General features: G+C 54.9%; 1 protein-coding gene and 1 long non-coding RNA gene across 2 annotated transcripts in view; one reads left to right on the forward strand and one right to left on the reverse strand.

Annotated features, from left to right (window-relative positions):
• The window catches only part of PHF24 (PHD finger protein 24), a 32,730-nt gene extending 20,050 nt beyond the window's left edge, over positions 1–12,680 (reverse strand). The window contains exon 1 of the mRNA XM_048504199.1: positions 12,379–12,680. The gene's annotated coding sequence lies outside the window, so the exon portion shown is untranslated. The remainder of the gene's footprint in view (positions 1–12,378) is intronic.
• LOC125436862 lies at positions 1,246–21,266 on the forward strand. The gene is made up of 3 exons (XR_007245129.1): positions 1,246–1,258; positions 3,750–3,760; positions 21,166–21,266. It is a non-coding gene; the product is annotated as an uncharacterized LOC125436862 (long non-coding RNA).
• The last annotated feature ends 1,094 nt before the right edge of the window (positions 21,267–22,360 follow it).

Consider the following 22,360-nt stretch of genomic DNA (forward strand, 5'->3'; position numbering starts at 1 on the left):
GCAGCATATTCCAAACACCAATCACACGTTGCGTGAAGAAGTGTTTCCTTTGATTAGTCCTAATTCTTCCCCCCAGTATTTTCAATGGATGCCCCCTGGTTCTAGTATTGTGAGAAAGAGAGAAATTTCTCTCTGTCAACATTTTCTCCCCCATGCATAATTTTATAGACTTCAATCCTATCCCCCCTCAGCCGTCTCCTCTCCAAACTAAAGAGTCCCAAACGCTGCAGCCTCTCCTCATAAGGAAGGTGCTCCAATCCTTCAATCATCCTTGTTGCCCTTCTCTGCACTTTTTCTATCTCTCCGATATCCTTTTTGAGATGTGGCGACCAGAACTGGACACAGTACTCCAAGTGCGGTCGCACCACTGCTTTATATAAGGGCATGACAATCCTTGCAGTTTTATTATCAACTCCTTTCCTAATGATCCCCAGCATAGAGTTTGCCTTTTTCACAGCTGCCATGCATTGAGTTGACATTCCCATGGAACTATCAACTAAGACGCCCAAATCCCTTTCCTGGTCTGTGACTGATAGCACTGACCCTTGTAGCGTGTATGTGAAGTTTGGATTTTTTGCCCCTATGTGCAGCACTTTACATTTAGCTACATTGAACTGCATTTGCCATTTCTTAGCCCACTCACCTAATTTATCAAGGTCCGCTTGGAGCTCTTTGCAATCCTTTGTGGTTCTCACCACCCTACAGCAGATGGGGAGGGGGCTCACAGCCGGTTCTTTGCCGAGGCAGCCCCGAGGAAGCCAGGGACTGGCAGAGGCAGAAAACCCCGGGGCCTCCCTCGAGGTGCAGGCTGGCTTGGGATGGACGGCCACCCATTTCAACAGAGGAACCGAGACTGTTTGAAGTCTGGGCATGTGGTGCTTTTGCATCATCAGCCTGACATTTAAATCAAGCCTGATGTGCCACCACTGGAAAATGCGCTCCACAAGTCTCTTCTCCACGGGTCACCCGCAGAAGGTGCTTGTTGAGTCTGTCATCCCATAAACCCCACAGGAAAAGCCTATTCACCCACCTAACAGTTTCATATTCTTCGGGCCATTGTGGCCGTCAGGGACGTGGGTTAGGAGCACAGCCCCACGCCACTGGTGCCTCTCAGGGCTTGTGTTGGCTTGTGCCCACGAAGTAGAGGTCAAACTCTGTTCCGAAAAGAGAAGCGTGGGCCTGCGAGTGGGGGGCCTGTGACCTCACGAAGCCAGATGGCTCTGAGTCAGCTCCAAATGGCCACAAGATCAGCGGCCTGGTTTCCTACAGACTCCACCTCTCACTTCCTCCGATTGAGGACCTCACAGACACACACAGCCTTGCAGGCAAGAGGAAGGAGGACACGATCTTGCTCTTCCCTGCAGGGAGTCATTCCGCACATGCAGAATAATGCACTTTCAAACTGCTTTCAGGTGCTCTTTGAAGCTGTGCGGAATAGCAAAATCCACTTGCAAACAGTTGTGAAAGTGGTTTGAAAACGCATTATTTTGCGTGTGCGGAAGGGGCCTGTGAGAAGACCAACCCTTTCCTCCGGGGCTCTGTCTGGTCTCACTGAAGGGGCGTGTCTGTGTGAATGGAGCTCTGCCTGGGATCTGCAGATGGCGCCTGGGGGGCGGAGCAAAGCAGAGAAGGGGATGCCTGGGAGCAGAGCACAGGGAAAAGCAGGCTCAGCGGGGGGGGGGGGGGTCCTCAAAGCAAGGGGGGCCAAGGGTGGGTTGGGATTTAGGGGGTGGAGCCTGGGGAGGGCGTGGCTTGGGAAAGATGAAATGCCATGGGGTCCACCCTCCAAAAGCACCAATTTGCTGCAAGGGATCTGATCGCTGTCATCTGGAGACCGGCCAAAATCCCAGGAGAGCTTCAGGCCTCACCTGGAGGTTGGCAGCCATAGGTGACAAAACTGAACTGGTTAAGAAATTGTCTTTTGGGGACAGACAAACAAATAAAGCAGGCGGAAGTGCCCAGCGTGGGCCCCCCACTTCAGTCTCCAGGCAGAATGTGCCATGGTGGAGAATGCCCCGGCAGGACCAGTGCCTGGCTGACAGCCCCGCCTGGCCCCGGAAAGGAGCATCTTCCAAGCCCCGTTGCCTTCTCCAGCACCTCGGCTGCCATCTTGACAGATCCCACGACGGCTCCCTTCCCCAAGGGACGCTGAGTGTGGAGCTTTGGATTCTGCGCAAGCAGCATCTGATGCACACACTTAAGTGTGTGTGTGGGGGGGAGAAAGTCTCTGCTCGGCCACCTGCCTGTTGGCTGCTCTGCTGGTGAGAGCTGGGCCCTGCCGCCACCACCCTCACCTATGGCACAGTAGGCATAGAAGTGTGGGGGGGGGAGGGGGAGGTTTTGTTTGCCATTGGAAACAATAGGAACAAAAACACACGTCACAATTGATTTAACAAACACAAGCGAGGCTTTTGGACCGCAAAGGAAAAGGGCGTTGATGGGCTCGTTCCTCCTCGGTGGGCCTTCCGCAAGCTGGCTGGCACCGGACTGCCACCGAGACATTGGGGGTCTGATCCAAAACCGAGAGGAGTTTCAGAAGGGGCGCAGCCTCCTCATCACCCACCTGCCCCCCCCCCCATGTCGCCCACAGGCAGGCTCGGAAGGAGCCGGCTGCCCTCAGAAGGAGCCGGCCCCAATGAGCGGCTTTGTCTGCTAATGGGATTCAGGGACAGCCGGAAGCCGCTGCCTTCTGACTCAGACTCTTGATGCATGAAGCGGCCCGTTCATGTCTCTGCCGCTGCTGGAGGGCGGCTCTCTGGAAGAGCCCTCTCTCGCTCGACCAGCTTTTAATGTTTGTCCTGGGAAGGGAACCTAGGACAGATGTGCCCCATGCACCTGACCCATGGTCTCTGCTGCCAGAGTGACAGAGACCCCTTCCCCTCGAGAAAATGGGAGCCTTAGAAGAGGAAGAAGAAGAGGAGGAGTTTGGACTTATATCCCCCCTTTCTCTCCTGTAAGGAGGCTCAAAGGGGCTTACAATCTTCTTGCCCTTCCCTCCAAACACCCTGTGAGGTGGGTGGGGTTGAGAGAGCTCCAAAGAACTGTGACTAGCCCAAGGTCACCCAGCTGGCATGTGCTGGAGTGCACAAGCTAATCTGATTCACCAAATAAGCCTCCACAGCTCAAATGGCAGAGCGGTGGATCAAACCTGGTTCTCCAGATTAAAGTGCACCTGCTCTTAACTACTACACCACGCTGGCTCTTAGAGGGAGGATGCTGTGACATTATATCTCCCTAATGGCTCCTGACCCCCCAGTCGCCACCTTCCCAAGGACCCACCTGCAGGTATTTCGCAACCAGGCCCTGGCAGCCCTGGCCACAAAAAAGACCAATCAGTGGGTTCTAGATCAAAGCAAACCCGAACTCTCCCTAAAGCAAAAGGACCAAACAGAGGTTGACCTACTTTGGTCACACCAGGAGAAGACAAGAGTCCCTGGGAAAGAAAACCATGCTGGGAAAAATGGGAAGGCAGTGGGGAAACAGGAAGACCCCCATGGGATGGGTTGACCCAGTTGAGGGTTGCAAAACCCAGAGGACATTTTGGAGGTCATTAATTCACAGGGTCTCCCTAGGTTTCCCACCCCAGTTTGAACTCATGTCAGCTGGCCATGGTGCTGGCAGGACCCTGGAGAGCAGCCCAGCCTGGACTCCAGCTCAGGTCGGAAGACAGACACACCGGAGGCTGCCTGACACTGGATCAGAGTCTTCGACCCTCCCTCAGGAACAGCCTTGTCTTCCCGGACGGGCAGCGGCTCTCCAGGTCTCAGGCGGAGGAAGGACTTTCACCTACTGCCAGAGCCTTTCAGCTGGAGAGGCCGCTGGGAATCGAACCGGAGACCTTCTGCAAGCAAAGCAGATGCTCTGGTGCTGAGCCAAGGCCCGTCAGAGACCGGCTGGCTTGTTGTCATTCAGTGAAGTATCCAACACAATGATCTCTCTCTCTCTCTCTCTCTCTCTCTCTCTCTCTCTCTCTCTCTCTCATGTATATATGTGGGAGGGGGGAGGAGTTTGTAAGCCCCTTTGAGCCTCCTTACAGGTGAGAAAAGGGGGATATACACCCAAACTCTTCTTCTCTGGTTCTCTCTCTCTCTCTCTCCACACATACACACACACACACACACAGATAGACAGGCAGATAGACAGACAGACAGACAGACGCATGAATAAATACTGAGTTGATTATGGTGGATGGGGTAGGAAAGGGGAAGTTTCACTGACTGCTGGGATTGTCTGGTTGTGCCCACCTTGCTGCCACCTACGCAGTTTCGTGCCTAGAAATGTCATCATGAATAATTGCAGTAAAACAGCGACCCCCCTCCCACCCCCTGTGGATGGGAGGGAACCAGCCAGCCAGCCAGCCAGCCAGGCTGTGTGTTGTGTGTTCCTCCCTAATTCATAAAGCCCTGGGACTGGAGAAAGGTGTGCCAGCAGGGGTGAGTCCCTAAAGGGTGGTCACGGGACTGCGCCTCTGTGAGCTGGCACACAAACAGAAGCGCACACATGCAATTGCCAACAGGTTCAAACAGACAGGCACCCCCTCCCTCCTCCAGCCAGCCAGCCATCAAGTCCAGCAACAGAGCCCCTTTCACTATCACCTTTTACTGACTTCACGCCAAACAGGGTCGGGGGCGGAGTCTGTGTGTGCGCCTGGCATTTGTTCTAAGTGCCAGGACTTACTGACTTGCTTTAGAAATGGGCACGCCAGCTCTCCGTAGCCCGACTTCTGTTCCTGGTCTGCGTGCATCAGCGCACCAGAGAAACCTCTCGCTTGCCAAGTGCCAGCGGAGCCTGCCCCGAGCGTGCGAGCGTTTGAACCACAGAATCCTAGAGTGGGAAGAGACCCCCAAGGGCCATCCAGTCCAACCCCCGGCCATGCAGGAAGACGCCATGTTTGCCCACATGCCAGCAGGTGGCTGCCTCTTCTAGATCTGTAGCAGCCACTTCCACATGGCCGGGGGGAACTATTCTGTGGGCATGCTTGGAACATACGCAGGCCTGCATCCCCCCGCTGGGCGCTCACATTTGCCCAGCTCACAGGCTGACTCGGTTGCGGGCCTGTCTCAAATCTGCTCTTTCTGAGGAAGGCAGTTTTACCCCAGCAGGCATCGAGGGGCTCACGTGTGACGGGCGGGCAGGAGAGCCCTTCCTGCATTTTCCACTGAAGGTCTGTCCATGCACAGACAGGGCTCATGCAGTTCTTGCTGCAGCAGCAAACTCAGGAGGCCTCCGCAGTCGCAGTGGAGCGTCCTTGCAGCATTGTATTGTCAAAGGCTTCTGCCAATCAGCTGGCTGTGGGGGTTTTTTTTTGGGTTGTGTAGCTGTGGACTGGAAGTGTTTGCTCCTAATGTTTCACCCACGCCTACAGCTGGCATCTTCAAAGGCATCTCATGGCAAGATGTGTTCACGTCTCACTGCGACATGTCTCTGAAGATGCCAGCCATAGATGCAGGTGGAACGTTAGGAGCAAAAACTACCAGACCACGGCCACACGGCCCGGAAACCCCACGACAGCCGCCTACGCAGCAGTCTTCCAATCCTTTTCCTTGCCTCAGCTCGCCCCTGCAAACTTGCCTCTCTGAACAAGATGGCTTTTAGAAAAAAAAAAACAACACTGGGAAATTCTAGATCTCTGCAGTGCTATAAATGTTATTGCCGGTCTATTGCCAGAGTTCACCCCCATTTGAAAGGCTGCCCATTTCAGTGCAGTGCTATGAGGGGCCGTGGGCTTCCTGCTCACTTACACTTACAATTCCAAACAGGTTTTTCAAAAGCCCTCCAGTCTGGTGCAGTGGCGTAGGAGGTTAAGAGCTCGTGTATCTAATCTGGAGGAACCGGGTTTGACTCCCAGCTCTGCCGCCTGAGCTGTGGAGGCTGATCTGGGGAATTCAGATTAGCCTGGGCACTCCCACACACGCCAGCTGGGTGACCTTGGGCTAGTCACAGCTTCTCGGAGCTCTCTCAGCCCCACCCACCTCACAGGGTGTTTGTTGTGAGGGGGGAAGGGCAAGGAGATTGTCAGCCCCTTTGAGTCTCCTGCAGGAGAGAAAGGGGGGATATAAAGCTAAACTCTTCTTCTTCTTACCTGTCCAAGGGAGGGGGACGGCAGTTACAGGATCCTGAGGCAAGCAAAGTGCGGGGCGGGGGGGGGGGCTGCCTCGCCACTGCAAATGCCCCCTGCATGCGCTGCAGGTGCAGGGAAACACAGAGGTGGAATGAACAGAGGAAGCAGCAGCAGCAGCCGCACATAGATGTTCCAAAGCTACAGTAAAAAGCTGAAGCGGAGCAGGATCTCTGCATGGAGGCCACTCTTTTTAGCAGTTCTGTTTTCCCCCCTGATGCTTCCTGTGTCCTGGTTTTAATGCTGGCTATTTTCCTGAGCTGCCTTCCATTTCTTTGAAGAAGGATGGCCCTTTCTTCTGGAAACTGAGATGAGAGCAAGGGGCTCACGGGTGTGCTGGAAACACCCACCTCTGGAGGAAGCAGATTGTCGGGGTCTCTTGGAACCCAGGAAGTGGCCTTTCTTTCAGGCCAAAGGGTCTCTCTTGCCCTGACCAAAGGCCTTTGCCACGTAGCCGCTGGGCTGGGGCATCCCTGTGGGTTCCGCCAGAGCTCTTGGGAGATTTTGATACTACCACCACCTGGGGGCATTCTGCAGGCCAGGCCCCATTTCACAGAGAGGGTGGGCATCCCAGCTTGAGAGGATGGGGGGTGGGGGTCCTGAAGAGGATGCCTCATGACTACTCCTGGCCTTCTGGCTCTTGCAGAGTTCCATCTTTTCTCCCATGCTACTGGAACCCCCGGGAGTGCCCAGGAGGCCCCTGGGAAGTGTGAACTCTGTTGCCGTCTCTTGGCAGATGACACCTGTCTGTCTCCACATCCCCTTCCCAGCAGACTCCCTGGGCTCTCTTTTCCTTAAGGAGCTCAGGGAGACACTCCTGGAGACACAACCTAGCGAGGTAGTCTCTGCTGAGACAGTGACCAGCCAAGGTCACCCAATCAGCACCAAAGCCAAGAGCAGGTTCGAACTCAGGTCTTGGGTAGGGTTAGGGGCTGGGCTCTTCATGATGCCCTTCCTTCTCTGAATATGTTTATTGGGGTGCAGGACTTGTATCATTTAAGAGTAGGGCTGCCAGGTTCCCCTGGCCACCAGTGGGGGATGGGGGGGCAGATTGCCAGATCTGGGTTGGAAAACACTTGGAAGAGCTTTGGGAATGGACCTGGGAGGTCAGAGACCTCAGTGGGGCACCCTCCAAAGCACAGGTGTCAAACTCACGGCCCTCCAGATGTTAGAGCAGCAGTGGCGTAGGAGGTTAAGAGCTTGTGTATCTAATCTGGAGGAACCGGGTTTGATTCCCAGCTCTGCCACCTGAGCTGTGGAGGCTTATCTGGGGAATTCAGATTAGCCTGTGCACTCCCACACACGCCAGCTGGGTGACCTTGGGCTAGTCACAGCTTCTTGGAGCTCTCTCAGCCCCACCTACCTCACAGGGTGTTTGTTGTGAGGGGGGAAGGGCAAGGAGATTGTGAGCCCCTTTGAGTCTCCTGCAGGAGAGAAAGGGGGATATAAATCCAAACTCTTCTTCTTCTTCTTATGGACTACAGTTCCCATCATCCCTTGCCAGCACGATGATGGCAGGGGATGATGGGAACTGTAGTCCACAACATTTGGAAAGCCGTGAGTTTGACACCTGTGCTCCAAAGCATCTGTTTTGGCCAGAGGACTGGACCCCTGTGGTTGGAGTTGAGCTGTCACTCCGGGCGACCCTGAGGTCCCCCCTCCAAAGCCACCATTTCCTCCAGGGAAACTGAGCTCCACACTCTGGAGACTATTTGTAGTTCTGGCAGTTCTCCAGGCACCCCCTGGAGGTTGTCAACCACACTCTCCGATCCCTCCCTTATATCCCTTCAGAGGCCGGGAGTGGAGGGGAAAAATGTTCATCACAACATCAGCAACGCTGGAGGTGAATTTGCAGTAAGTGACGGAAGCCCAATTGGATCGCTTTACCTAGTGGGCCAAAGGAACCACCGGAGACCAGCTGCCCCCGGCCGCCACTCTCTTCCTACCCTCTTCACAGGATGCAGACAACAGAGCGGAAGACCAGAACTAGCAACCTCTCCCCCCTGCCTCCATCTTTATTGCAGTTCTGAACACGCTTCTTGGTGTGGAGATCTGCAGGATGGGCAGACTTGCACACGGTGCTGCGTTGTTTGCACTGGTGCTAATAAAAGGCCTGACGCTGCTCTAGGGTTGGGGCTCCGCTTGGGAACGACGCGGCTGACCGCAACCCCCGTCCACCGAAAGGTCAGCTTTCCTGAAGCTTTCATGGCCCTCATAAGTTGTGGCCACAGAGAACCCCTGCCCCGTCCACTGGCACGTCCTGGGCCCCAGACTCCATTTGCAACACGTGTTTGGGCAACAGCCGGCCAGGAGGGCACGCAGGGACTTGCCAGGAACTCTGCCCCCCCCTCCCTCCCTGCCGGAGCGTGAAGCAGGCAGGCAGATGGGGAGGCACGGGCCATTCATCACGGAGACAGAGGGCTTGATTGCCGCCCGCCCCGTTCCAGGCTCCCATATTGTCTCCCCACACTGACATTTTGCTCAGCGAGGCAGCTGGCAGCCAAAGGCCCGCGGCTCCAGCTGCAGTTTGGCTCTTGAAAAGTCACGCCTGGGCTGGCTGTCCTTCAAAAGGCTCTCGCACTCCTTTCTGGCATCAGCTCTGCAACACAGGCAGACAGCTGACAGGTACAGTTTCCCACGCAGGCAGGCAGGTACAGGAATGGAAACAGCACCTGTTGGATTTCTGTTTGCTGCGATGCTTTGACAAGGACAGGACCTCTGCTGGCAGCCTTTGAGGTGGGGATGGCACGTTTCCCACTGTTCCAAGAGAGCCTTGGGAAGGCTGCCAGCCGGGCCGGCAGCTGGACCCTGCCTCGAGCTGTAGCCGTGCCACCTCCAAGTAGCCTCACTTGTTCCCTCTCCAACATACACATGCAAATCACTCAACAATTTATCCCTCCAATACGACATTCTCGATCAACAGCCTCTGGTCATGGCTCTGCTTCTGATGGGGGTGAGGAATCAAATCCTTTCCCCACAGAAAAGGGTCCCAGAAAATCCTCCATGTGGGTAATGCAAGCCTCACCATGGGGCCCCCCAGAGGCAAGGTCAGGCCTTTGCCCCATTTTGGAGATTTCCTTGGTCGGCAGAAATGATGACTCTGTAACCAAGTCTGATGGGGACTGCAAATATTTCTCCTGGACAGGAAGCTCAGAGCAGCAGGGGGTCTGCGAAGGAGGGAAAGGGGGTGGGGTGGGTGGGGGGTGGAATAAGCCCCAGACACCTTAAAGTATCCTGGAGGAGGAGGGGCAGAAGAGTTTGGGTTTGCACCCCACTTTGCTCGATCAAGCCCTCCATCCAAGCAGCATCAGTTGGAGCTTTGTCACTTGCAAGCCCCACATAGCGAGGCCGGAGGAGAAATGCCCACCAGGCCATGAATCGGAGGCAGGCTGGAGCCCCCCCCCCCGGGAGCCCCCAAGACTGGAACAAGAGATCCTGAAGATTAAGAAAAAACTAAAGATAAAGATGAGAGTGCCTCTGAGCATGGGCAGAGCACCTTTCTCTCACCCTGATGTTTGGAAGGAAGAGGGCTTGCAGGTCTGATTGGGGTAGGGTTGGGGGGGAGGAAGGGGGAACTGGTTTCCTTGTGCCTTCCTGTCCTGGGGGGTCTCCCCATTCACAGATGGAAGAGAGTTTGCAGACTCATCGCCCGCTTTCTCCCTTTCACGTGCCGGTCAGGAAAAGCCAGGAGGCAAAGACGTCAGCGGCGCCTTCAGAGCTGATGCACTTTGTGGTCAGAGGTCTGTGCTCTGACAAGGACGTCAGCGGTGCCTTCGTAGCTGATGCGGCCCTGGGAAGGCTGCAACGCGCAAAGCCCCGGCCCCTCTTCCTGGAGGGGGAGGGAAGAGGCAGTCTGCACCTGCTCAGGCACTCTGCCGCTCCTCCCTGCCCCACATGAGCATCTGATGCGGCTTCATACTGAGCCAACCCCTCGATCCATCAGGGCCAGCATTGCCTATTCTGACTGGCAGCCGCTCCCAGGGCCTCCCTCGGGCAGAGGCCTTCCCTGTCATCCGCTGCTGGATCCCCTTGGCCTGAGCAGGCAGGGACTGAACAGCTGCTCCTCTCAGCTCCTGATCTGTAGCCCCTCCCCAGATCTCTCCCCCGCCTTCCCTGTGGTGTCTCATGCCTGTTGCCCAGTAGGATGCCCTGGCTGGCCGGCCCAATTCCTATGAGGTCCTTCCAGAGAAGAGATGCTCTGGGACTCTGCACTGTGATGAACAGAGAGAGCGTCCTAGAGGTGTCAGCGTGTTCCCAGGGGGGCAGATCCCTGGCCCTTGGCTCACCATCAGCATGACCACGTTGCTCGAGTGCCACTGACCTGCATGGCCCTGAGTGGAATACAGGAAGCCAGGTCCCTGCCCCGAGGAGCTTGCTGTCTACACTTGGCCAAGAGGGTGGCGTTACAGGGTGGAGAAATAATTTTTCTCTCTTTCTCACAGTACTAGAACCAGGGGGCATCCATTGAAAATGCTGGGGGGAAGAATTAGGACTAATCAAAGGAAACACTTCTTCACACAACGTGTGATTGGTGTTTGGAATATGCTGCCACAGGTGGTGGTGATGGCCACTAACCTGGGTGGCTTTAAAAGGGGCTTGGACAGATTGATGGAGGAGAAGTCGATCTATGGCTACCAATCTTGATCCTCCTTGATCTGAGGTTGCAAATGCCTTAGCAGACCAGGTGCTCGGGAGCAACAGCCGCAGAAGGCCATTGCTTTCACCTCCTGCATGTGAGCTCCCAAAGGCCCCTGGTGGGCCACTGCGCGTAGCAGAGTGCTGGACTAGATGGACTCTGGTCTGATCCAGCAGGCTATTTCTTATGTTCTAAGGACACAAAGACTGCGTGGGGAAAGTGGAGTCTTGGAGAAAGCAGGATTCTCTGCAGGTCTTCTAGTGTCTCTGGGCCTCATACTGGCCAGAAGGGGTGGAGGCCCAGTGGGAGAGCACCTGCTTGGCGTACGGAACTTGCCAGAACTTCAGTCCCCGAGTTCAATCTAGATCAGTCCAGTTAGAAAGGACCAGGCTGTGGGCAAGGAGGAGGAAGACCTCTCTCTGCCTGTGCCCTCAGATAGTGGCTGGCGAGGCTGGCCTTTGTGGCCCAAGGCGGCTCCTGGTGGGCATGCCAGAAGCACCAGTGTTGGGCCGAGGAGGCAGTGGCTCAGTGGAGGAGTGTCTTCTCGGCATGCGCAGGGTCCCAGGTTCGATGTTCAGGATCTCCCAGTAAAAGGGCCAAGCGGGAGGGGACGTGGAAGACCCTCCTCGGCCCAGGGCCCCAAAGGGCGGCTGCCACTCTGAGCGGACAATGCTGACTTGACGGACGGAAGGTCTGATTCAATATCAGGCTGCAGGACCACATGTTCCTACTGAGGAGGGCTGTCATGCTAACTGCAGCAGTGGCCGTCCCTTTCATGCGTGAAGCACTTCTGTGGACCACCAGAGTGAGCTCAGCCCTGAGTTCCAAAGAGGGGCGCACAGAAGCCTGGTCCCTTCAGAGCCCGCACATGACTTCCTCCGCCCAGTCCTGCCCGATCTAGGCAAAGCCTCCCCCCCGCCCCGCCCGCCCGGAAGCCTGCCAAGGGAGGGGTTATGTGTGGGTGTGTGTGTGTGGGGGGTCTGAGGGGTGCAGGGCGGAGTGCCAAAGAGGGACCTCTCCTCTGGGGAAAAGGCGCCGCTCTGCTCTCTAGGGCTTGCCGGGGTGATTCGCTGGCTTGGCAACCCCCCCCCCCCCACGGCAAGAGGAGTCTCACTCGCCCTCTCCTGGTTGCCAGGAGCACGGGAGGTCTCCTGGCCCAGATCTGGGCATGGGGAGGGCGTGTGCCCTGTACACCTCCCCCACGGGCGGGTTGCCCCTCTGAGTCCCTCCCCCGCCCCCCGCTCTCGCCTGCTTCTCTGCCCCCGAAGAACTGAAGCAGCAGCCCCACCCCAGAAGCCAGGCGCCCCCCTCCCCTCGCTCATTTTCCCGCCTTCCTCCCCCAGGACCGACCCGTTTTCCTGCGCAAAGACCCGCCTCCCTGTCGGGCCCCCCCAGACTGCCAGCCGCCGAGCGCCAACGGGAGATCTTGGGTGCCAGAGCACCGCTGGGCGCGGGACTGCCCAGATCGTGACCCACATGTGAAGGGCGCGCGCCTGGAGAGGGGACATATCACCCCCCCCCCGCCCCCACGAAGGCCAGCCTGCCCTTCCCAGAGCCCCGCAGCAGGAGGGCACGTGCTTCTCCCCTGGAAGGGCGACGGCCCCGCCCTGCGGGCCCCACTCACCTGGGCTTGGCTGAGCTGGGCTGGGCTGGGCTGGGCGGCTCCCCCTCTAGCGCATCTCCCCCGCCGGCTCCATCGCGGCTGAGGCTGTCCTTGCAGCCCCGTCCCGGGGCGCCAGCAGGTCGGAGGGGCCGAGCGGCGCTCTCCGGGGCTGCGGGGCGGGCTGGACCCCGGCGCAGGGATGCGGGACCCAGAGGGGCTGCTGCTGCTGCTGCCCCCCCCCGCCCCGGGGACGAAATGCCCGCAGCCGGCGAGGAAGCGGCGCTCCTGCGCGCCCCGCACCGTCCTCAGCTCCGCACGGCTGCCAGACGGAGCCGCTTTTGAAGCATTCTGACGCGCCGCCCGCCCGCCCGCCCCCCGCCCGGCAGCAGCAGCCCCAACCGCCCGCCCCTCCCGCGCCCGCCCCGCCCCGCCTCTCCTCTCCCCTCCCCGGCCCTGGGCTGCTGCTGCTGCAGCTCCTGCGCCAAACGCGCCCCCCCCCCCCCGCCCAGCCAGCGCCAGACCGGGCGCCCCCCTCGCCCCACGCTGCCCGGAGCAGCCGCGGGACTAGGGCAGGCCTGCAGGCGGAGGGGCGCCCGGCGGCTGCCCGGCGGAGCGCAGGGGCTGGGGGCCAGCGGCTGAAGGGGCTGCGGGAGGGCCTGGGGCTCTGCTCCAGAGGGGGAGCAGCGGGTAGGCAGGGGTGTGCGTGTGCGTGTGCGTGCGCCCCAGCACTGGGGCACGAAGCGCATCGGGGATGTGCGGATGGGAGCATGCAAGTCTTTCTGGAGCCCCTGGGGTTTCAGGGCAAGAGCCTTCCGCAGGTGGGCTTGCCTTGGGGCTGTCCCACCTGAGTCCTAGTCCAGCACCATCCCTGCAGAGCTCCTGAGATCTGGCCAGATCAGGCTAGGCTGGGCCGTCCAGGTCAGGGCGCCAGACGCACGCAGGGGGGTGGCCTGCCCTTACCTGCCTCTGCCTAGCGCCCCTGGGGGTCTCCCTGCGCCCAAGGACGATCCCTGCTTAGTGTCAGGTCTGTGATTCATTCAACGACAGGCTCTGGGTTTCATCCATCAGAAGTCCCAATTGGAAGGAACATTGAACCCCTGACCCACCCCCCAAATAAAGCCTGTGGCTTTATTACCTCGGCTGTTTGCTCCCTCTCCTACCCCCGACTATGCAAAGTAAAAGCAGGAAAAGCAGGGGAAAGTGAAAGTCCATCTCCAAGGTCTAGGGAAAGCTAGAGAGCCACCTGGCTCCCCTTCCCTTGGCAGAGAGGGGCCCAGAGATCCCACTGCTATCTACCTTGCAAGCACAGTGAGAAAGGCAAGCCACAGAGCCCCCACACATTCAGCACACACACTGACACTGCCCAAGGAGTTGCTGATACAGTTCTACAGAGGAATCATTGAGTCTGTTATCTGCACCTCTATAACTGTGTGGTTTGGTTCTGCAACCCAACAAGATCGACACAGACTTCAGAGAATAATCGGAACTGCAGAAGCTAATTGCTGCTAACCTGCGCCTGGTGAAGGACCTGTATGCTGCACGGATTCCAAAAGGGGCCTTATGAAAATGTTTACTGACCCCTCGCATCCTGGTTGCACAAACTGTTTCATTTCTGCACCCTCCTAAGCGTGTGGCTACAGAGCACTGCACACCAAGACAACTAGACATAAGAACAGTTTTTTCCTGAATGCCATCACTCCTGTTAATAAATAATTCCCTCGATAATGTCAAACTATTTATTATATATTTATTATATAATTACTGCACTACTTTTTTCATCATTCCTATTACCCATCTCCTCCCAATTATTACTGTATGACTATAGCCTGTGCTTTGACATTTCCATTTTGTGCATGATTTTACATTTTATGTTTTTATTACTATTGATTGTTTTCCTGATTGCTTTACTAGACCTATATGACAATCATTAAGTGCTTTACCATATGATTGCTTGACAAAATGCTTTTCTTTTATGTACACTGAGAGCATATGCACCGGAGACAAATTCCTTGTGTGTCCAATCACACTTGGCCAATAAAGATTCTATTCTATTCTATTCTATTCTATTCTATTCTATTCTATTCTATTCTATTCTATTCTGACACGTAGTTACCCAGCTCTGATGTGACGGATCTCGGCTCGGCTGCCCAGCTCAGGGTGGGACTTATTCCACCTGAGGAAGCTTCTCAGCAGTGGCGAAGGAGGTTAAGAGTTCGTGTATCTAATCTGGAGGAACCGGGTTTGAATCCCCACTCTGCCGCCTGAGCTGCGGAGGCTTCTCTGGGGAATTCAGATTAGCCTGTGCACTCCCACACACGCCAGCTGGGTGACCTTGGGCTAGTCACAGCTTCTCGGAGCTCTCTCAGCCCCACCTACCTCACAGGGTGTTTGTTGTGAGGGGGGAAGGGCAAGGAGATTGTCAGCCCCTTTGAGTCTCCTGCAGGACAGAAAGGGGGATATAAATCCAAACTCCTGCTCCTCCTCCTCCTCCTCCTCCTCCTCCTCCTCCTCCTCCTCCTCCTCCTCCTCTTCTTCTTCTTCTTCTTCTTCTTCTTCAATTCTTGCAGGGGGGGCAGGGCTTGCATTCCTCTCTCTGGGGATCCACAAGGAAGAACGGGGAGGTTGAGGCCGAAGGGCTGCCCCCCACTTCTCCTGGACACATGAAGTGGTCTTCTCCTGGTCTAATCTCTTACGGTTCTCAGGCAGGGAAAAGTCACGTCACCCATTCCTTGGCCTTTTCCGCTGGAGATGGTGCCGGGGATTGAACCCATGAACATGATCGTCGTTTCAGGAATCTTCTCAGAATGAAGCTTCCTTATTCTGAGTCCAACCACTGGCCTCTCAAGGGCCAGGGGGGTGCAGTGGGAGGGTGGAAGGTTGGGTTGGGATCAAGGGTGGCCTGGTTCCAAAGGCACCTCTGCCTGGGAAGTCTGCTGCTGGTGCAGCCTCTATCTGTGGGGCAGAACTTGGAATGAGTTTGCAACAACAAATTTTAAAAACAAAATGGTTTACTTTCATAACATATAACATCAACATTTAACATCACACTTCAAGGTCCTGTTCAGGTTGCATTTTCAAGTCCTTATATTTACAGTCTGCTGATACTGCCAAGTCCAATTCTTCTTTGCAAGGGGGTTGGCTCCTGAAGACTCCAAGGGCTTGGTGAACAGGATTCAACATGATGAAGGTTTCCAGGAGAACTCTCACCCATTACAACCACAAAAAAACCCTTAACAAGGTGTTAAGGGCTTATACAAATCAAGGTCCGAGTCTGGTAGCCTCGTCTCCTCCAAACATGAGCTCTGCAGCCTTCTGCTGCTTTGAGTCTCCACCCCTTTCTGGGTCAACCCATTCTGAGCATGGGGGTTACACTGGGTCACGCCCTCTCACCTGTAGGAATGAAAAGGAGGAGAGGAGAGGAATGCAGGACTCTTCGGATCCCCGTTGGAGAGAAAGGTGTCCATGAAATAAATAAATGAATAATAAGGAAGGTCCGTATTGCCAGCTGAGACTGGCAGCTGCTCTTTGGCATCTCAGGCATTGAAAGGTCTTTCCTAACTGGAGAGGCTGCTGGGGACCTTGTGCATGCCAAGTAGAGGTCCCAGGTCACGTCACCGACTGCCATTACCACACATGGTCCAACTCACAACTAAAACCTGGCAGTGCAAACAGGTTCTGGGGCTGAACATTAGTGAGCGGGGGGAGGGGGCATCAGGAACAGTCAGACTCCCAGACCCCCAATGGGTGAGAAAAGCAGCCATATGGCAGGACCACCAGGGACAAGACAGGCGGGGGAGTTTGCGGTGTACACACTAGCAGGGCACCCGTGCTTCGCTACACATACTTCATCACAGGCTCTCTATGAATTTCAGGGTGACATTCAGCATACTTCTTTGCAGCCTGTTTGTGAACTTTGGGGTGACATGCAGCATATTTCCTCACAGCCTGTCGAGGGGTTGGTTTGCACATATGTTGCAGCAGCTTCCTGTAGTTGTCTTTTTCTAATGCAATGTGTTATTGCTCTCTTTCACCTGGTGGGCTCCAAAAGACATCATGTGGAAGCAGCCGTTGTATTTTTGGGATGCAGAAAGGAAGTGTTCTGCCATTGGATGCTGATAAGTGAGAAGGCTGTGAAGAGGTTCAGGGTAGGGTTGAAGGGCAGGGATCTGGACTGTACCTCCACTGCAGCACATTCCTGGGGACTCATCCCGCCACTTCAGAGCATGACACCAAGCACAGAGTGATCGGAGACCGAGGAAACCCAATAAACTTGGCCTCCCACAATGCGTAATCTGGATGTGTCCATATGCATAATTGGGGACAAATGTTTAGTAGTCCAAGGTGATAGTGTGGTTTGTAATCTGTTTTGATAGTATTTGGCTGTAGTGGTGTTGTGGGTACTTTTTCACAGCCTGTCTGTTAACTTCGGGGTGACATTCAGCATACCTTTTTGCAGCCTGTTTGTGAACTTTGGGGTGACATGCAGCATATTTCCTCACAGCCTGTCTGTGGACTGATGGGTTTGTGTTCAAACAGGTTCACATGCGTTGTGGAGGGCGGTGGTAGAGTGCAGTTATTGTGAAGAGGCTTTGAAGCTGCTGGGTGTTGAACTGTCACCCTTAGAATGTTCGTGCAGCCTGTCTGTGGACTGAGCGGTTGGTTTGCCCTTAGAATGTTTGCGCAGATGGCCAGAGGTGAGCAGTGAAAACAGTAAATAGGTAATAAATCGAGGGAAAGTGAATATTTATATATATATAAATATATAAATATATATATAAATATATATATAAATATATATATATATATATATATATATATATATATATATATATATATATATATATATATATATATATATATATATATAACATTATATATATATATATATATATATATATATATATATATATATATATATATATATATAAGACACTAAGACTCAGGGTGGGATGCATAGTGAAAGTCAACGTTATCAAGTAATCAGAATAGGACACGTACAGAGCTAAGGATGGAATTCCCAAAGCAGTGCTGCTCGGGCAGGATGGCGCGTCCAATAAAGAGGGGCCCAGACTGCCGCTGTGTCTGCCGCAGCACCTTGCATTCCACTATCTTTCCATCCTGACTCATTTCCTCCTGTGCCTTCATGCGCCCAGCGGGAGAGGCGTGAGCCTTGGTGGCTGCTAGACGGGCAACACAAAGGACAGCTCTGGAGACTTTCTTATCAACGGAGTTCATAGAGTCGTAGAGCTGGAGGAGACCCCAAGGGCCATCAAGCCCAGCCCCCTGCAGTGCAGGAACACACAACCATCATGTGTCTGGGGAGGAAGAGGAGGAGTTTGGATTTATACCCTGCCTTTCTCTCCTGCAAGGAGTCTCAAAGAGGCTTACAAAGTCCGCCCCTTCCACAACAAATGCCTTATGATGTAGGTGGGGCTGAGAGAGTCCAGAGAAAACTGTGACTGGGTCAAGGTCACCTAGCAGGCTTCATGTGGAGGAGTGGGGAATTGAACCCAGTTATCCAGATTAGAGTCCACTGCTCTTAGTTTCTCTCTCGCTTTGAGGCCAACCAGGATCAGCCATACAATACTCTGGAGCAGAAGAACGTGGTGGGTTCTGATGACGTTCATCTGGCCAGCCTTACATCCAGTGGTGGGATCCAAAAATTTTAGTAACAGGTTCCCATGGTGATGGGATTCAAACTGTGGCGTAGCACCAATGGGGCTGGGCAGGGCACGATGGGGGCCTGGCCGGGCATTCCGGGGCGGGGCATTCCTGGGCGGGGCTGTGGCAAGGACGCAGCCACTGCTCCGGTCCTTGGGTGGGAAACGAATGCACGCAGACGCAGGCTGCCACACACGCCGGCGCACCTCCTGCTAGCCTGCTTCCAGTTCTGCGCGCTACTGCTGAGAGGAGGGGCTTAACTAAGGCAAAAACCACGTGGCAAAATCACCAATTAGTAACCCCCTCTCAGCACACACAAATAATTAGGAACCTACTCTCGGGAACCTGTGAGAACCTGCTGGATCCCACCTCTGCTTACATCCCCAAGGAGTATCTGGAGCAGAGGGAAGGCTCAGTCCTCTGCCCGTGGGGTCGTCGACCACTAGGAGGCACCTGGAGATGGCCCCTATTATAATTGACTCTCTAGAGACAGCTAAGATCAATTCCCCTGGAGCAAATGGGTGCTTTGGAGGGGGGGCTGTCTGGCATTATGCCCTCCCCTCCCCAAATCTCCATCTATTCCCCAACCCATGGCTGATAACCCTGTGGCTGGGCTGGTGGGCTTGAGTCACAGGTCAAAAAGCCACGTGGGAAGCAGGTGGGCTGGGGGGTGGGTACGTGTGTGAGACTGCTGCTAAACTGACCTGCCCTTAAGGTTGCTCCAATGCTCCGGAAGCTGCAGCTGGTCCAGAGCCCAGTAACAAGGGAACTCCCTGGTACACCCAGTCAGAGAACACACAAGACCCCGGTTCTCTGCCTCCTGCACTGGTTGCCGATTGAATTCCGGATTGTGTTCCAGGTTTTGGTACTAAGCTTGAAGGTCTTGAGCAGTCTGGGACTCTCGTACCTGTGGGACCACATAGCCCCGTACGGCCCACGGAGGACCCTCCATTCCCTGCCCCAAAGATATGCAGCTGGCTTCCACCGGAGCCAGGGCTTTTACAACCCTGGCTCCTACACGGTGGGACGTGCTGCCCGCAGATGTTAGAGCTTTGGGAGATATTGCAAAATTCCACAGAGCTTGCCTAACCCTGAGCCCTCTGGGGTTAGGGCGGTTTATCAAATCGAATAAACAAACAAACAAACAAACAAATAAATAAAAGGGAACTATTCCATCGGGCATCCAATTGAAGCCGAGATAAAAGCATATGACATCTGTTGGGCCCAATATTTACACTCCTCCTATACCCAAACAGGAGCTATTAATTGGGTAGTTGGGGCTTATATGGGCAAATGATTTCAATGTCATATATTGTTGAAGGCTTTCACGGCCGGATTCAGCTGGTTGTGGTGGGTTTTCCAGGCTGTGTGGCCGTGGTCTGGTGATCACAGTTACACATCCCAGAAAACCCACCACAACCAGTTGAATCCAGACCACGGCCACATAGCCCGGAAAACCCACCACAACCGATTTAGATTTAAATCGCCATCAGGGTCTTTTGAATATATTTTTATTTGTTGTTTGTGCTAAGTATTTTTCCGTAATGATTTAACTTGTATGTTAGCAGCCCTGAGCCCAGCTAAGGCCAGGACATAAAATAAAATAAATAATAATAATAAATAATAAAATTCCTGTCCTGAAGAGCGGTGATTCAGCGGTTTTGCTTTGCTGACAAGCCCCGAGTCTCTAGAAATCCCCATTAGCAATATTTGCCTTGAAACAGCTTTTCTTTTCCCTCCGAAAACATCTCCACTGGGCTCCCTGCCTTTTGCTGCTTAATTAACCTGATGGCCGGGCTGCAGCTTCCCTGCTCGGCATCGCAGAACGGCCACTCGGCATCAAAGCTTCCAGGCAGGCGTGGGCGGCGGCGGCAGGGGGGGGGAGTCTGAAGTGGGAGACGGCCTGCGGATGAGGATCAACCTGTCTGATGCAAGACCCTCCCCTGGGCTCACTTGAGCAGTGGATGAAACGTGGACTATTAATTAGCTGGCTTTATCGCCTCTCCCACGTGTTGCCCCTGATCTCATGAGGAACACCGCCGCTGCGCCACCACCGGGCCTCTGGCAGCTCAACTCGGCCAGCATGAAAGGAGTTCTGTGGAGGAGCCAGACCCGTACCTCTGCCCTCATGAGAGCCCCTCGTGGGGTTTGGGCTGGGGCTGGCCGGGGGTTGGCGCAAAGGCTCCCTAGCAGCCCCGACCTCAGAAGGTCTCGCTTGGGTAGTGCCGGCCTTCATGATTCATTGCTGCAAGATTGGCACTTGGTCAGCAGGGCCACTGAGCACTTGAAGCTGGCATGGGGAGCTGGCCCACCCACCCAGCCAGGGCCATCTGCTTCACCTGGCCGTTGTTTTCCAGGGACCCCACCAGAGAGAGAGTTTGGTTTCATACCCCGCTTTTCTCCACTGTCTCAAAGTGGTGATGTAGGTGGGTCTGAGAGAGTTCAAAGAGTGTTGGGAGATCCACACCTGGTGCGTGTGTATCCCTTGAAAAGTAGCAGAGTGGCACAGAGGCTAAACACAGGGAAGCTTACCTGGGTACAAACACGTGGTTGAGCTTGCTAGAGAGAACTTCAGACACAAAAGAAAATCAGAGTCATGTGTAGTTTCTTATCTAATAAAAAGAGTATTTATTAGTGAACTCCATTCTGGATAGAAAGGTGGAGAGATAGGTTCACTATCTAGTCTAATCTAGCTGGATGGAGGCTGGATGCGTGGGTATCCTCTCCCTAGGCATGAGTGAAGGTAAGAGTAAAATGGAGAGGGTCTCCGAGAAGAAGGCGGAAGCAAGGGAGGAAGTCCCTAAGAGTATCAGTCTACATCAAAGGGATAGACTCAGCATGATAGAGTAAAGGTGACCAATTCCTAAGTCCCTATCTAGCCACTAGCTCGCTAGTAAAAACCCCCTCTGCAGGATGAGGCAGGAAACAGCGTAAAGTCCCTTTCTTCCAACAAAGAGAACGCTGACTGGGCCAAGGTCACCCAGCAGGCTTCATGTGCAGGAGTGGGGAACCAAACAGGGCTCTCCAGATCAGAGTCCACTGCTCTCAACCACTACACCACGCTGACTCTCCAACCTGCATAGAACCCCTTCGCTCTCCAAGAGAACCTCATCAGTTAGCAGTAGTGGTGAGCCTATGGTGCTCCAGATGTTCATGGACTTCGATTCCCATCAGCCCCTGCCAGCATGGCCAATTGGCCATGCTGGCAGGGGTTGATGGGAAGTGCTCAGTCCATGGGCATCTGGAGAATACTCCTGGGATTCACTCCACCAAGGGAGACAGGGCAACCGCTTCAGACCCTTTCTGTTGATTGAAATGGTTGAGGGAAGCTCAGAGGAGGAGCCGTCGTGGCTCAGTGGTCCAGCATCTGCCTGGCGTTCAGAAGGCCCCTGGCATCTCCAGTAGGAGGCCCAGGCAGCAGCGGAAGGGAGAGACCTCAGGCAGAGATCCTGGCAGTCCTAGTAGCCAATGTGGACTTTGACTGATCAGTGGAGGAGTCAGTTTCATGTGTTCAAGCAGGGTCCCCCTAAGGCTTCCTGACGCTGCGCGGCCGTCCCCACCAGAGCTCCTTGCCTGGGGATGGACTCCTGGCCACCAGGCAGGGGTAGTCGTGGGGGTGGGGAGTCAAACCTCCTGGGGGCACATCCCTACGTGTGGCCAGAAACCCAGGCGTGGCTGTGCAAGAAACACAACCTTGACCCCTCAGCCTTGCCTCTCGGACATTTTGCTCCCAGTCTTGGACTCTGCTTGACTCCGGGTCCATTTTCAAACGTGAACTCTCCTCCGTAGTGCCAAAGGCTTTCTGACTATCGTAGGTTTTTTGGGCTGTGTGGCTGTGGTCTGGTAGGTTTTGCTCCTAATGTTTCACCAGGCGAACCGTTAAGAGCAAAATCTACCAGACCACGGCCACACAGCCCAGAAAACCCAGAACAGCAACTCCTCTGTAATGTTGCATGCTCTCTCCCTCCCTCCCTCCCTCCCTCTCTCCCTCCCCCCCTCTCTCTTTCCCTCCCTCCCTCCCTCTCTCTCTCCCCCTCCCCCTCTCTCTCTCTCCCTCCCTCTCTCCCTCTCTCTCTCCCTCCCTCCCTCTCTCTGTCTCTCCCTCCCTCCCTCTCTCCCTCCCTCCCTCCCTCTCTGTGTGTGCATCATGTCCACAAAGTACCAGCCTGGCCATGCCTTTCTCACATTCCTCCCGCCCGTTGCGCCTTGGTTTTGAAATGGTCCAGGACCTCCTTGGAGGGCACAGGTGGATTTGGCTGGCTCAGCATCTTGCTTGTGGCTGGTTTCCTCTCTTTCCATTCCAAGGAGGAGCTCTGAAATCCAATACTTCTCACCGGCAAGA

Source organism: Sphaerodactylus townsendi, linkage group LG07 (assembly GCF_021028975.2).
Source record: "Sphaerodactylus townsendi isolate TG3544 linkage group LG07, MPM_Stown_v2.3, whole genome shotgun sequence".
NCBI lineage: Eukaryota > Metazoa > Chordata > Lepidosauria > Squamata > Sphaerodactylidae > Sphaerodactylus > Sphaerodactylus townsendi.